This window comes from Carassius gibelio, chromosome A1 (genome assembly GCF_023724105.1).
Source record: "Carassius gibelio isolate Cgi1373 ecotype wild population from Czech Republic chromosome A1, carGib1.2-hapl.c, whole genome shotgun sequence".
Lineage (NCBI taxonomy): Eukaryota > Metazoa > Chordata > Actinopteri > Cypriniformes > Cyprinidae > Carassius > Carassius gibelio.
The window spans coordinates 7,385,080-7,401,706 of record NC_068371.1 but is presented as its reverse complement, the minus strand read 5'-3'; positions in this window follow the sequence as shown (position 1 = coordinate 7,401,706).

Sequence of the window (16,627 nt, the reverse complement as noted above, 5' to 3'; positions counted from 1 at the left end):
CCCAATTTGGAGGATGTTCATTTCAAAAGTTGTTCGCGCTTTGGGCGTTGGATTTGTATAATGGACTTTTGAACTGGAGCACATACACACACAAAGTAAACTTTATTTTGTTCAAACAATAATGAAAGGAAGAAGCAGGATTTTAAAGAAATGTAATTGCGTTTTGGCTTAAGACATTCTTTTGTGTAAAGTCTGCTACAGCTGATTGATATCATGGCAGACGTGGCACAGGTATTCAGGTGGAAGGGCTAAACATTTTGACCTCATTTTGTTTATAGTCAATCTGGAAACATTAGGGTAAATAAAATGTGCTAATCCTTCACACATATGTGAAGGCAAGACTACCGATGCGCAAAAAGAGGCTTAGCACTCGTCAATAGATTTAACAGCACTAAACATATTGAATTAAATGATAAAGAGTCTGAAAGTCAAGGGTATTATGCTCTCTTTTATTTATTAAGAGTTGTGTGAAGTGTTCCTCTGTGCAACGCTCTCAAAAGATGACTGCACTTTGTGGACAAGCTCTCGTCGAGCAGACACTGCAACGCCTACAGTTTGCCAAAAGAACAAGTGAGTGTGCACTTCTGACAACTCTGACGCTACATGCTAAGCCTTTTTTTCCTTGTTAGCAGGCCACGGTTATTGTAGTCTGTGGGCGTTATCACTGGTAGTCCACCTGCATTCGTGAGGAATGCAGATTCTGAGGCTAGGGCTCTTTTTTAGCCCTTTGAAAAGACAGAATGTTCAGATCAAAGCTGATTGGCTCAGGACGCGCTGCGAACAGATGCTAATGTAATACACTTGAAAGAAAATTAGCATCATACAGGCTAGCGGCAGCGAAAGAGGTCAGCCGGCAAAAACACCAGGCTCTTCTGGATGATCCCATCTTAGATTCCTCCCTGTAGTTCAGGCTCTTGTTACAACAGACGTCCACTGTGCATTCAGAGCCCAGAGCCAGGAAACGGCCTCAAATGTGAAATGTAATGTTAAAATAAGAAAGTCTTGTTAGTAGAATACACAAACTTAAAGTCAGTGGTGTGCTTTCACATGATACCCAGGCATTAGTTTGCTTGGAGAAGGTGTCATGCTATGCGGCTAACAATTTGCATATGCAAAAACATATTGTACGCACATTGTATATTTACCATTAATACATTTTACTCTAATCGAAACATACAAAATGTTATTAAAGTAGAATCACTGACAATATAAAAGTTATTTACTTTTGGAAACAGCATATATTTTTTTTCTTTTTCTTACACATAGTAATATGGTCAAAGGGGTCAAAATTTAAAATAAATATTTAGAATTGAATGGGAGCCAGGACCACTCAGAATGCCATGACATACAACCTAAATAGATTTCTCACAGTTTAGCAAGGCATATTTTTATTTTATGTATCTATGTGTGTGTGTGTGTGTGTGTGTAAAGCAATCACATAGTGACGTCCTAGAAGACCTTAGCAACCACTAAGATCTCCCTAGCAACCACTTAGTAGCACCCTTGCAACCAAGTACAACAGCTTAGCATTTGTGGCCGCAACTTTTCCAAGTGCCCTTCTCTTCATAAAATGTAAAAATCCAGTCTGTCGATCAGCACAATGATTACTGGCAAGCCTTTGGACCATCAAAACACACAAGCTGCTGAACATTCTGCTCACGCTTCATCACAACAACATTGCCTGTTTAAATAAGGTCAGGAGTGAACTGGTTCATTAGCAGACTTTGACATATTAACCTTCTGAACGGCTGACTGATTAGAACACATATGATCCGAGGTCAAAGGTCAGTCAAAAGTTTTGGTAATTACCCGTCCCAGTAAATGTGATCATCGGTGCCATCTTGCATCATCTTTCTGGGTTTACCAGGCATTAATAATCTATCTTTAAGCAGGCAATTAACATAATTAGTCGACAGGAGAAAAAAAAAAATCTATTGAAATGTCTAAATGACCTCTAATGCATTCAAGTGGGTGAGTAAGTTATGAATAATTAAAGAATACAGCATTAATTAGCGCCCCATTACGGCCAATGAGTGATGCATTCCAAGTGGACAGTCGTGCAGCTAAAGATAGAACGATACGTCACATTACGGCAACTGCTGTGCTTATTTTTATAGATCCTGTCCCTAGAGACAGACTCGGGGTTAATTGGCGGTCCAAGAAAATATTCATAAAATGTTTTTTTTTTTTTTTAGGGCAGTTAAAGTTAACATGTTAAGATCTCAAATAAAAAAAAATATTTAATGCAACAATATTTGACATATTTATGCAGGTTACATGGACATATCATCAGTAAAACAGTTTTGGAAAAATAAATGTAAATTGAACTGAAAATACTTCTCTACAGGGTCATTCATCTAACAGCTTTAATAGCATAATTAAAATAAACTGTTGAAGTACAAATTAACAAAAATGACAAGGTAACATGTAATTTAATGCAATGACATTAACTTTGGAAATAGTTTTTTTAATATGTTGTTTATTTATTTTTTTATATTTTCCTTCACAGTAAAAAATAAAAAAAATGCTAATTTTTGATATACTTCATAAGAAGACATGGTCACACTTTAGTTTGGGAACTAATTCTCATTATTAACTAACTATTAACAACAACTTTTTCCTTAATAAACTCCTAATTTGCTCCTCATTAATATTACAATAGTTGTTAAAGGGGGGGGGGGGGGGTGAAATGTTATTTCATGCCGTATAGCAGAGCAGAGACGAGACATTCACTGACCAGAGCGAGAGCGAAATGTCACAAAAGAAGTGTGTTTTTGGTTGCCAGGGCAAGACAACCCTGCACAGATTACCGATTAAATGCAAGTGTTTGTGTTTGTTCCCTGCATTTCGAAGATGCTTGTTTTACAAACAAGGCCCAGTTTGACGCTGGATTTGCACATCGTTTATTTCTTAAGGATAATGCAGTACCAATGAAAAAGGGTCACGATCGTGTGTTGGAACCGCATGCGGTGAGTAAAACTGCTTCAAATATCTCTGTGTTGTTAACTTAGCTATCGGCGCGTAAGCACATCAAGTAAACCTCTTGTACACCTTTAAAGAAAAAAAAGACGACATAAAGTGGAACTTAGTCATTTTCCAAAACCGATAAGTGTAACGGAGGCCAGCAAGTAGTGCTGTGCAGGTAAACCTCCCCGATCTCAAGAGGCGCACTAGCAACAGACGCTACAGTGGCTGCAGCCATTTAACCTCCTTGTTAGAGGAGACTAGGGTTTGAGCCCCGCTCGGAGCGAGTGCTCGGAGCGTCAGAAAGGACCCGGGAGAGAGGGGTTACATAAGCAAATATATACAGTTTCAATACATACCACATGGAGACGCTGTTGTAGTCGTTGCTGCTGCTGCTCTCGTTCAGTTTCAGCCTCGGGATCTGATTCTGGATCATAAATAAACGGCTGAATCTGACTGTTAGCCATGGTTTGTTTTGGATTATGTTTTTTTTTTTTTTTTTCTCAGGGTAATGTCACAACTTCCAAACGCTTTCAACGCAAAAGCCTACTCGCGCTCGTGATTCTTTAGCTCCGCCCACACGTCACGCCTCCAGCGGCTCGTGTTTTTCCGAAAAAAATCGGCACAGACTATTTTTATCTTATAAATATAATAAAACTAAAGACTTTTTGGAGATATGAAGGATGCAGTACTACTCTATAGGTACTCAATATTAACAGGATATTGAGTGAAAATGAGCATTTCACCCCCCCCCCCCCCTTTAAGTTTAGATATGGGGTAGGATTATGCAATGTAAAATACAATCATGCAGAATAAGGCATTCATTTGCGCTTTAAGTACTATTAAGCGGCCAGTATTCTAGTAATATGCACCCATATTGAAAATCTAAGTGTTACAGAAGACACCCTCTTCCTCCCTATCCACTTCTTTTCTGGCAGGTTTAAAACTGCTCCCGTTGTCTGGTCTTTAGCACAATGTTCACATGGTAAGAGCTGTTACAAGTGCACAGATAAACAGGTTACTAAGTGTTGGGTAGTTCACGACTGTGCTGAACTCACAGTCGTGAGAATTGTAATCCTGTGTGCATCTGTAAGGTTTCCAGTCAAAAAGCCTCAGTTGAGCTCCTTTGGGCTTGACAATTCTTGTAAAGATGCAGCATTTTTAAACAAAGCTGTGATTTTAAAAAGTGCAATTTGTGCAACATGTAACCTAAATGGATGATTGGTTCGTGGATGTGATTTAGAAAGTATATTAATCTTTTCTTTTAAGGATGTTTAAACATGACACAGAAAATAGAATGGCATCGTTTGACGATTTCTTCTCTGTAACTCTAAAAAAATATGAATACAACCATACCATTTTCTTTACTGCCCCCCTTTTATTTAACAGGACTTCTTGAATGCTGATTAAGCCATTTAGCGGTATACGCCTAAAGTATTATTTTATTTGTCTGCCATTATTGCTTCTGGGCCACATCCTGCCTTTGAAGAGTGTTTATGTAAGAAAGAAAAAAAAATAAAAAAAATAAAAGAATTAAAAAAGAAAAGCAAAATGTGAAGAGAAAAATATGCCTGTTTCTTCCTTTGAGGGTATAAATAAGCTTTGATTCATATAAATAAAAGGCTTTATCACATATTCTTCCATTTACTAGAGCTTTGAAAACATAAATTACATCAAACTGTTGCATGCTAACAAGTTCTACACTTCCGTCCATACAAAACAGAATGTGTCTGAATTAATGTTCTGTGTTTTGGTGTTTTTTCTACTGACATAAAAACACTTTTTTTTTTATACTGTCTCAAACAGACACTTGAAAAAAATAACATTTAGATGAGGAATGTGAAAACCATTGCAACTAGATTTACCTTTTTTGATGACTGACGGTAATAGTAATAGTAAAAGTTAATAGCAGGCATAATATTGCAAATTTAAAAGCTCAGAGGAATTTGGTGCATAAAAACTTCAATGTCAATGGAAACAAGAAACAGTTTGGTAAATATGATTCAATAAAACACAATATGAAGGATTAACTCATGCATTAATTTAAAAGTCACTCTCTCAGCACAACTCTGCCGTCATATTCAAAGTTCAAACCATGGTAACAATGATGCATCACGATAACAATATTAAACTGTATAAATCAGCTCTTTCTAGAATAATAATATCTATGATAGTTTGGAGGGGTATTTTTATATTTCTGTATTTTTGGCAAGTCTTATCTAAACACCTGCTACATAGCAAGACCATGCCCTTCGGGTGAAAGCATTGCAAGGTCTTGCATCACATGTGAAATCTGGGTGGCTTTGAAGTTGGGGGGGGGGGGGGGGGGGCATTCCTTTCCTCGTCCATCCTGAGCTCCTCGAAGAATCCAGGCTGAAAGCGGTCGGTCAGATACCATTAAAAAAGAACATCTAAGAGCACTTGTAAAATGCAGTTTTGAGATCTAGTAGTTTTTTTAAATGTTTTTTAAGCGATTTGCAAGGCCTTGTGGCATGGAGAAATGCATTATGATATGCTTGTAAGACTGTTATGAAGTGTCATGCTGTTTTTTTGGTCAAATTTGTTCAAAAGGAGGCTTTAAAGTATTGAAGCAATAGCTCACACGGAAATGAAAAGACATACTCATCCACTACTTTCCTAGAACTCGTGATGCTGCTCTTTTCTATAATGCAAGAGAATGATGACAAGGAGCTGTTGACCTCTGAAAATGATGAGAAACCATCATAAATGTAGTCCTAATGTTCTAAATGTGCGAAGAAGACACAAAACGTGACGTCATTAAGGGCCCTATCTTGCACCCAGCGCAATTGACTTTGTACACCGACGCATGTGTCATTCCTATTTTGCACCCGCGCAAAGCGCGCTTTTCCCTCCACAGAAGCACGTCGCTAAACTAGCGAATGAACTTGCGCTCCCTGGGCGGTTCAGCGCAAAAAAGGAGGCGTGTTCCGGCGCAAACAATCCCTGGTGCTATTTTGATGTTCCATTAAACAATTGCGCCACTGACCAGAAAAAACCTAGTCTAAAGTCAGTGGCGCGTTGCGCGTTGTTCATTCTGCTATTTTAAGGGCGCATGCTTGACCATATAGCGTGCACAACGCGCATACACTTTGTTCATGTAATCTACACAGATGCAACAGTTATTTTTGCAAATCATAAATTGTTACACTTAAAAAAAATATTAACACATGAGATGACGGAAATCATTGTGGTGTGCCACGAAGATGTGAAAAAATAGGCATAAATCTAGCTTACAAATTATTCAGGCTAATTGTAGTAATTAAGGATCAGACCTGTTTGAGGTCATATATGTATAAGGACATCTGACAAATTGGTTTGTCCGTCAAGAACCAGGAAAAAAAAAATCGATTAAACAATTGTGGCTATTTCCTCCCACGCCTGTTTAACCGACGCTATTTTGGGTGGGTTTCTCCCATCCCCATACAACACAACTTCTCTGTCTTTCACTGCTCTTACAAGAACAACAGTCTCCTCGGCTGTGAACCGCTCCTGGAGTGCGCCTGGTAAATACGCCATAATAATAGCAATCCATAATGGAACTTGCGCACCTGCTTTTAAAGGGAATGTTGGATGACGCTCTGATTGGTTTATTTCACGTTACGCCCAAACCACACCTATGAATAATGAAGCTGCTTCAGACCAACCCACTTTAGATTTGCGCCGGGCGCAAGAGCCATTTATCCCGCCGGGAAAATAGCAACAGCGCCGAGACCCGCCCACAAAGTTACTTGCGCTTCGCGCTTTGACACTTGCGTTTCAGATCGTTAAAATAGGGCCCTATGTGTTTGACTTCATGCAGTTCTGCACAGACGATCAACGTCTGATTTGAAGCTGTGACGCCATGTCACTGTGATGTACCCGTATGCAATCAAAACACCCTGAGAGTGAATCGAGAGCAGTCGGCTGGCTCTTTCAGGACAGCTTCTCCAGAGCGGCTGTAGGAGCTCTAATGACAATGAAGCTGCTTCACAATTGGCTAGATTCAGCGATGATATCGAAGACATACCTTTACTGACACTTTCAGCTTTCAGCTCCACTAATACTCACAATGTTTTTACAAGAGTAAAAAACAATTTTTTCACGTAATCTTAATGTTATATTATGTCATGTTTATCAAAACAAATCTTGCTTCATTAAAACTCAGCTGACGTTTTCTTGTGCCTAAGTTATTGACTATTTTGACTGTAAAATGAATCCAGAAGACTTTGGTATTAATAGTAGGCTTACAGTAATGTTGTTAAAGTGTTTACCTAATTGAAATAATGATTGTTTTGTACTGGTAATGGATTATAAGATAATAAACAGGTCACCTTTTAAAGTTTTGCTTCTCAAATCAATTTTTTCATGTTTCTGTCATCATTTATGTAGTGAAAAGCTGTGTAACAACAATAGAAATGACAGTCCATTGTCCCATAAATGTCTATCTTATTTAAACTTGTTCATTTGTCTAGGCTCTTGTATAGCTTTTCTTCGCAAAAGCTTTGGATTTAATGAACTAATAGAATATCTAAACCTTAAGTCAATTAAATAGTATTTTGTTATAATAACTGGCTGGATGTACATTATCCCTTAGTTAAACAGTATAGGCTTATGTTGAACTCTACATACAGGTGCTGTGTTAGGCTGTATATAAAGTACAGATTGAAGCTACATGAAGTCATCTGAAACTGTATTTGATAAATATCGCCTATAATCCACTTCAACTGCAATAAAGTAGGCAGAATGAGTGATAAATCTAGCCAACTGGTTAAATCCTCCCACAGCCAAAGTTAAACTTACCTAACAGCAGAAAATGTCATTGGTTATCATATGACTATTAACCATTGCTATTCACGAGGATGTCCGAATGATGACATTTTTATTTATTTATGCATGTGCCATCCCTCTAAAACCTGGAGTTCAGTTGGCAGCTTTCCTCTGCCTACTCCAGGGAAACTTTCCTCATTGTTTCTATCTCCTTCTTTTTTTTCTCTCTCTCTGGGCTTGTGCACTTGCTGGCAGGGTGCGTTATCATGTGCAAATTCTGTCAGTCTCTGAAGAAGCGCGCTAATGCTGCGAACTGGCACACAGGCATGCAGAACAGAGACGCATGCCCTTTCTCTCCATCAAATTCTTTTCCATCTTTTCCTCTTCCATCCCTCACTATTTCCATTAATCCAATCTTTCCCTACGCTCTTTAGCATTAACATTTTTCTCTCTCCCATGTTTTTCAAGCCGTGCCGTTTAAACAATTCACTCCTCTGACATTTGGATTAACTCAAACAAGGATTTATCGCCTCGCTCTCCCTGGAACGGAATCAGATGCACACTCACTGCTAAATACAGACTATAAACACACACAAAGACACACACAATGCAGGTCGAGTCATTCAGTGTGCGTGTATAAGTCATCAGCTCACAAACATGCACAACTCTACTTCCTGTCTGAAACACACACACACACACAGGCTCATACGCAGTGACAGACTCTATGATGGAGATTCGAAATGTGTGTTGTCCTTGAGGCCACTCTCTAGGTGAGTTAAACTGAAATGGGTCTTTAAAAAAGGCTGAGTAAGCAGAACACAGCCACACACACACACACAGAGAGAGGGAGAGAGATAGAGAGGGAGAGAGATAAAGAGAGCATCACAGAGCTAGTCAAAATATATCAGTAAATAAAATAGATTAAAAAAAATCTATTTGCCTAAAACAAGGTCCCCATATACAGTTCATTTAGTCAATTTAAACTTGTCATTTTCCCGCATTTATTAGAAACACACACACACACACACACACACACACAGACACACACACACACACACACACACGTATACATATATACACATTTGATAAATTTAATCTGTCCAACTCTAAATGGTGTATATGCAACTAGGACCTTGAACCATTTTTTTTTTTTTTTTAAACATGAAAATTTAACAGACAAAATAACACACCTTGGTTATTTCTCCTGCAGATTTCTCCTGGATTATTAAAAAGACTTTCTGAAGTCACTCTGAGTCGTGAGTGTTTGCCATAATGTTATAATAATGTTAACACTTTAGTTTAGGGACCAATTCTCACTGTTAACAGTTTTAAGCATACATACCATTGGAATATTGGCTGTTTTTAGTACTTATATAGCAGATATCAATGCCTTATTGTGCATGAACATATTTTAGATGCCTAAATCCTTGCCTATATCTAAACTTAGTAACCTTACTAACTACTACCTTACTAGCTAATTAATAAGCAGCAAATTAGGAGATTATTGAATCAAAAGTCGTAGTTAATAGTGAAAAGCGGTGATCATGAATCATCGGTGATCTGAATCATGTGTGCAAAATATGGAAAACATATAAAAAATGTACAGTACTTCAAGTCTCCAGGACCAGTATATTAGAATATGATATACAGCAATGGATAACAATGTATTCTAATTATGAATGAAACTACAAATACATATTTTTGTGTACTATACAACCTTCAAGTATAACCAAAATGTAAAAAAAAACAAAAAAAACAAGCTCTTGCAAATAAGATAGCAATTTACTGACAGAAGGTCTATTATTTTAGACATCCTGTTCGTATCACAGATTCTTTAACTCACTGTTACACTGAGCTCCATTTCAGCAGAAACAGTGGCATCTGCTAAGATCCTGGCATTCAAATGTGATTGGACGAGAGGAGAAGCTGTCAGTGAACTGTCTCCCCAACACATGAAGTCACTTATCTGCTGCGTCTGTGTGGGGAACAATCTGAAAGAAGGTAAGGAAGTTAGAGCTCGGATTTGTTTTAAATACAGCGGATACTGCACTCAGTATGAAGTTAGCATCAGATAGCCAAGAGTCTAATGAATGTACATACCACAGCACCTAGCTGTCAATCATTTGCTTTTTGATTGACAGGTGAAGAGTTCTAACAGCCATGTTAACACACCATAGAGGAGCACTGTCAGATTGACACAGCGGTGTGTGAGAGATGGGTCACTCTTCTTACGGTGTGTCAGGGCACAAGTTATGGTCTCCGAACTGTTTTTATAACTGACATTTATCTAGACTGGGGGAAATCAGATCCCAGATCATTACTGCTACTCACAGGAGAGTCATCATGCATAAGGACAATCCTAATGGAATAAAAATGAGAATTTTAGTTAAATACTCATTTTAGATGATACACTACTATGGCCAAAGGCAGAAATATCAAGTAAGAAAGCACTGTGCTAGTTTTAATTAATACTTCATTAGCACAACGTTAATGCGTTTACATGCACCATCACACTAACAACTTTAATGTGAAGTCAATTACCCTGAATTATCAACAGCTAAAAGATCCAGAATAAATATCAAAGCTACTATTTTATTTCTATTTTAAGTAGCAATGTATAAACGGCAGCATATAAATAGGATTACTATGACGTAAATCAATAAAAATAAATGGAAATTAAGAAGGTATATATATACTGTATATACTGTATTTATAATGCCTTAGGAATGACCTTATAATGTATTAAATACGGGCTTCATAGAAAGTGTAACCGAAATTACAGAAATAAGTTGTAAAAAATAACTAGTACAACTTTATTAACAACTATGTAATATAATAATGATTTATATAAACTAAATTAATATATAAAAATAAAAGTATCATACACTATAAATACAAATATGATTAATAAAGCATATACAGCAAGTACAACTTTATTAAGAATAATATGTAGTTTTGTCTGTGTCAATGAGTTGATAGTAGTACCATGGGATCTGCCAAATCCATCTGTTCCTCTCATTTCACAGAAGAAGCTCTTAAAACATTTCCTGCACATAAACACTCGCATGCAGTGTAGATAGCAGAAGTAAAATTCTCTGCTTGGAACGGCACCAGGATGTTTGGAATCGTTTCAGCGTGCTTTTGGATTCCCATGTGGGAGCCTCTGCTGGGTTGTATGTAGTATGACATCCATAACTAAAATTAAACAAAATAAAATAAAACTTTGCCTGTTTTATATACCCAGCAATGATTTCCACAAATATTTAGATACAATTTATTTAGAACTAATTTACGACTGATATTTTAAAGAGTGACATTTTATACGTGCCGCCAAAAAGGATTCTATCTATTGAAAATGTAGTCAGTGGATTTTAAATCCTACACAAATATCTACAAGTTTTGTTAATCGGGAAAGCGGTTATAGTTATTGGCAAATGCTGATCTCAAAATTGCCAAATTATTGGAAAATTAATAATCCGGAAGAATATAAAATATATATTTTACCTTTTATCGCTCATGCCTTGAGCTTTTAGAACTGGAAACGTTTCTCAAGGCTGCACCCCAGTGTAAGCATAAACAGATTGATGCATATGCTAAACAGCTAAGTGTCATATTTTGCATCACTCTTGAATTATGCATGGGGAAAAACATGCGTAAAATGTATTATACATGTGTAAAATACATGTGCAACCATCTCTCATGCAAAATGCAAGTAAAATTGCATGAACTTATTGTAGCATCCTGTTCTATGCAATTATGTGTGAAACATCCATATGTGTGTGTGTGTGTGTGTGTGTGTGTGTGGTGTCTACAGGGAGCAGGTTTGATAGGCTCATAATTAAGACTGTATACGAGCATATGAGAAGTGTGTTTAAAGAGTGCCTTTGTTTGTGTAATGACACCCATGGGACGCATTAGGTAACTTCACATCAGGGAGTTCAAACACATGTCTTTCTCTCCCACACACACTCTTTTCTACGTCTCCAACCTTGACACTTCTCCACGGTGCACAAGGACATGGACACTGTCCTTCTTTAGAGGTGGACACTCATCACAGTCTAATAAAATACATTTACGCATACACACAGTCACTATGACAGCATGCTGTCAACTACCCGCATCTTGACAAACAGATGGTTACTATGGAAACACATCAGGATATATTGTTTAATTTGTCTTGCACTTTTTATTATTTTCTTTTTTTCTATTAGATCTAGTTTAAGACGTCCCTCTCTTACTCTCTTTCTCTCTGGGTGCTTTTACAAATGCAATAGCCCCATTACTAGTTCATTCAGGGAAGCACAACGTGGTTCTTCTGATCTCCATATTCAGTTTTCCAAAAGAAAATCATAGAGGTACTGAATCGTTCTGACAGAGATGAAATCTTTGATTCCCGCTGTGCGAGGGGTCTCCAGTAATGAATGTCTTTAGATCTGAGCTAATTTATCCACATCTGAAATACACTCTGAGTATCCTATATTTCTGTTTGAATTGGCTTTATAAATATTGCTTTAATCTTAATTCCCATCATTTACTTATAGGTTACACACACACACACACACACACACACACATACCGAGATGCAGATAAATGTGCAATTAATAAATAAAAGATACATGTGATGTGTCCTATTAATTGTTTTTTAATATAACTAATATATATTTTTGAATACACACACACACACACACACATAAACTGCATGACATTAAATCCTCATGTCCGTATTCCAAAAAATTGTGCATGCTCACATCTGAAGGACAGCTGTGCAAATAAAGACTAAAGCATACCAGAGAAGTTAGAGGTGAACTAAAAAAATTTATATAATGGTACAAAACAGTGTTTGAATGTCCCAGTGGGAGCCATCCAGACAGTGCTCAGAAAAGGTTGCCCCATTAAAAACACCCTATCCGATCAAGGAGACTGTGCGAGAAGTCACAGAGAGACTAACCAATACTAAGACCTGCAGAGTTCAAAGAATTTCAAAGTCCTACAATGACACAGATATATATATATATATATATATATACATGCATGCCTCATTAGTACTCTGTTTCTATGGTCCGCTATATACGTACTGTAAGCTGTCTGCCATATTGTAACAGTCAAAAACGGTCCGTGAACACTCAATAACATGTTGACTCTGTGTCTGCAGCCATATAGCTAAATGCATGTATTAATATCTATATCTGCAATAGACTTGGTTCTCTAAATTATCATGACAAAACAAACCCGTGAAACATTATCCAATTTCTTCAGGAATTTAAATCTTGGTGTTTTTTATTTTTATTTTTATTTATTTTTTACAAAAAAAAAAACTGTGCAATGTTCTGTCATCTAGGAAAACTCATCGATTTTTACTGTAAATTATGACATGTTGGCCGCTCTAAGATGGCGGATGCGTCAACATGTCTGTCTTCTATGTGTCCATATCTATGCAATGACCCAATCAAATCTATGATTTCAATCCAAACTGGAATCTCTGGACCTGTTTGAAAGTTGCAGTGTACTTTCCAGTACTGTCATTTGAAAAGCCATGGGCAAATCTGCCTGACAGGAAAAAGCCGAAATCCCACTTCAACAGTGTGCAAAACTAGTACATATTTGACTTCACAGTTCATTGATGGTTCACATAAAAATGGACATTCTGACATCATCCCCCATCACGATGTGTGAAACCAGTAGATTTTTCACTTTTCTGTGGAAAATGAAACCTTCACACTGCTGTTTTCCATTCAATGGGACTCCAAAAAGGGACAAAAAAGTAGCATAAACTTATGACCAATTGGCCCATATGAAGCAACACAATAGCTTGACAGGCTAAAATGTAATTTCAGAGAGAGGAGAGGACAAATTATTTCTGTGTTTACATAAAAAAGAGATCAAAGAAACAGTATTATATTTAAAGACAAAAGCATATGAAACTATGGGAGTTTATTCACACCTCCAGTCAAACTACACAATAACTTCACAATAACATATTTGTTAATTAGCACAAAAATCACCTCACAGTATGAGCTATGTTGAATAAAATATTGAAGGCACCACAAAAGATACTCCCTGCCTCCACAACATAATCTGAACATACTAGATTTGCTTATTCACGAGCGTGAACCGTGATAATGGTTTGTCACTACAGGAGTCTGCCTTTTCACGGTTAGTTTCTAGCTCCTGATTGATCACCTGCTGTGAAAGCTCCTCTTTTCTGACCTTGCTGTAATATCCATGTTGTCTTAGGATTGTTTTGGCAATTTTTTATGGAATAGGACGCCAAAAGCCCAGCAGCTCATTCTCTGGCATGGCTTAGCCTCCGCAGAGAGGGGACACATGTTATTTTACTCACCTAAATGCGATACGGAGGTAATTTCACAGAGCTGCCAAGCCATCAATTCAAATTAGCACTGGGCTCTTGAGAAAGTGTGCATAACTGTGAAAAGAGAAAGAAGCAAGCGTGTGCGTCATGGAAAATCCAAAAGAACCTCTACTGAAAGATTAGCTAATCTATTATCTTATTTGAATTGATTGTCTTTGTGGAGGATGATGCCTTTGTGTACTCGTGTTTTCCTGGATGTGGAAAGGCACACGGAAGTAAGGTTAAAACCATGCTGTTAAAACAGCTTTTTTACATTGAAGAAAATACTTTGTCAGTGGTACTTACTACTGCAAAACACACCACCCTTGATATTGTGTTCTAGGTGATTTCTAAGGCTGTTACCTGGTTGCAAGATTCCCAAATCAAACATTTTGAGGATGTTCTGGGGTTAAATTCATAAAAAAACATTTTTATTTTATTTAGTAATTCATTTATTTATGTTTTTTGCTTAAGTTAATATTCTTAGGATTTTTTATTTATTTTTTATTATTATCTTAAAGATTCATTCAATAAATAAAGCCTCACTGTCATACATCTCAAAAGGTAAGATGTTTAATTTATTCAGTGGTTTCAAACACTTAGCATTACAACAATCTCACACACTTTATATTAGGAAGAAACAGTCATTGTAAGGATCCTGCCCTGACGGTCTTGTCTGTCCCATCCTTGTTTAATGTGTCTCTGTATATTTTGTGCCTGAGCACATGGTTGTGTCTTTGTTAATGTTGGCCGTGTGCTCCCCTTGTCCTGCCTCCTTGTTTCCAATTACCACGCCCCCTTGTTTAGTCCTTTGTTTGTCTAATTGTGTTCACCTGATCCTTGTGTGCTCTGCTCCCTTTATATTGTGCTCATTTCTCTCTGGTCTTTGCTGGTTTGTTTTGTGTGTGCTTTGTGTACAGTCTCTTGCTTGGATATGTAGTTTTGTTAGAACTCTTTAATCAGTATTTTGCGTTCTATTTAGTTTCCTCTTATTTTCTAGTTTTCATTTGTTCCCATGTGAGGTCTAGTTCTAGTCTTTGTAGTTTAGTGTTCTTCTTGAACCTTTTGGGTCTTTTCCCACCTTTTTATTTTCTTTCTAGTTTTCAGCTAGGTTGGCTTTCTATATTATTTTTTCTTATTTTATTTTGGTTTGTAGCTCTAGTTATTTATTCCTAATGTTTCCAATTGTTATCCTTTCAATTAATTCCAGTTATTTCTAGTATTACTTATTGTTTTTACTTTGTTTTCTTTTCTCCCTGCATTGGTTTGCAAGTTTACTTTTATCTGTCATTCTTGTCAATCCTGTTGTTTTGTCTTTGTGTCTGTGTTGGTTCCTGCCCTGCTTCCTGAGTCCTCCCTGGTCGCTGGTTCTTCTGACCTGACAGACATTTTCGTACTACAAGGGCATCTCAGTTGTGGTATTGAGGGTGAAGATACAGTAGAGCTGTACATTCACTCCCCCATCTTCAGTCCATGCCAGCCCGAGACTTTAACTCGCAACATTTGGACTACAAATCTGAATCACTAAACATTAGGCCACGACTTCCCAAGTCCTGCTATGAGGAATTTACCTCAGAAGAACAGTGCAATCTGACACAACTTTATTCAGCAAAAAAGATAACTTATGTAAATATGAATTTTATTAGTTGGGATTTATCTTGCCAAACTGAAATTGATTTGAATTGATGACTTTTTTTGTTATTCAGATATGTTATTCAGAGTATTTTTTTTGTTAACCAAAGAAGATTTGATTTTTTTATTTTAAATGTATAAGCATTACAGTTGTGTTAAAGCTAAAAGGCTAAACTATTCAATGTTTGACTAAATTGAAAGAATAAAGAGTTTAATTTCTATTAAGGTTTATAAGGATTGATGTTTCCTTATTAGAGATTTGACTAATTAAGTTGCTTATTGAGTAACTAAGGTACTTTTCAGACAGAGTAATTAGCAAAGTAATTTAAATACAGTCTTGATGATGTAATTAGTAATCGTAATTAATTACTTTTTGAAAGTAACTTATCCAACACTGCTTGGATCCCTCCCATTTATGGCTAATTTTCACCTGCAGTGTGAACATTATAACTCTGACTGTCTAAACAACTAACGTAACGACTCATCAATAAGCTGCATGATTTTAGGTATCTTTACAAGTACTTGTACAAGTAGTCTGAAATATTTGTAATCACTAATAAGCACTTGAATATCATAATTTCAAGCCAAAATGAAATAAAAATGTGGATGTTCTGAGAAGGACTTTGAGTAACGAGGCTCCAAATTTCACAAATTATTCTCCAATCTATGATTTGCATGTTACTTCAATATCGCAGAATCCATAATGAAGTTGTGGATGTGCCCTGAACTGAATATGTCTTATGCAGTCTAAGGTTTGATAATTGAGTTTTTCACAGTACCCTAGGCTAAGATTTATTGCACTTACATGATAATTCCTGTTCTCACAAGAAACCCTCATAAAAATGTGGAGGAAGTGCATATACGGTCAGCGACAATTATCAAAGAGAAGAGACAAATGTGAAGCGTCAACATATA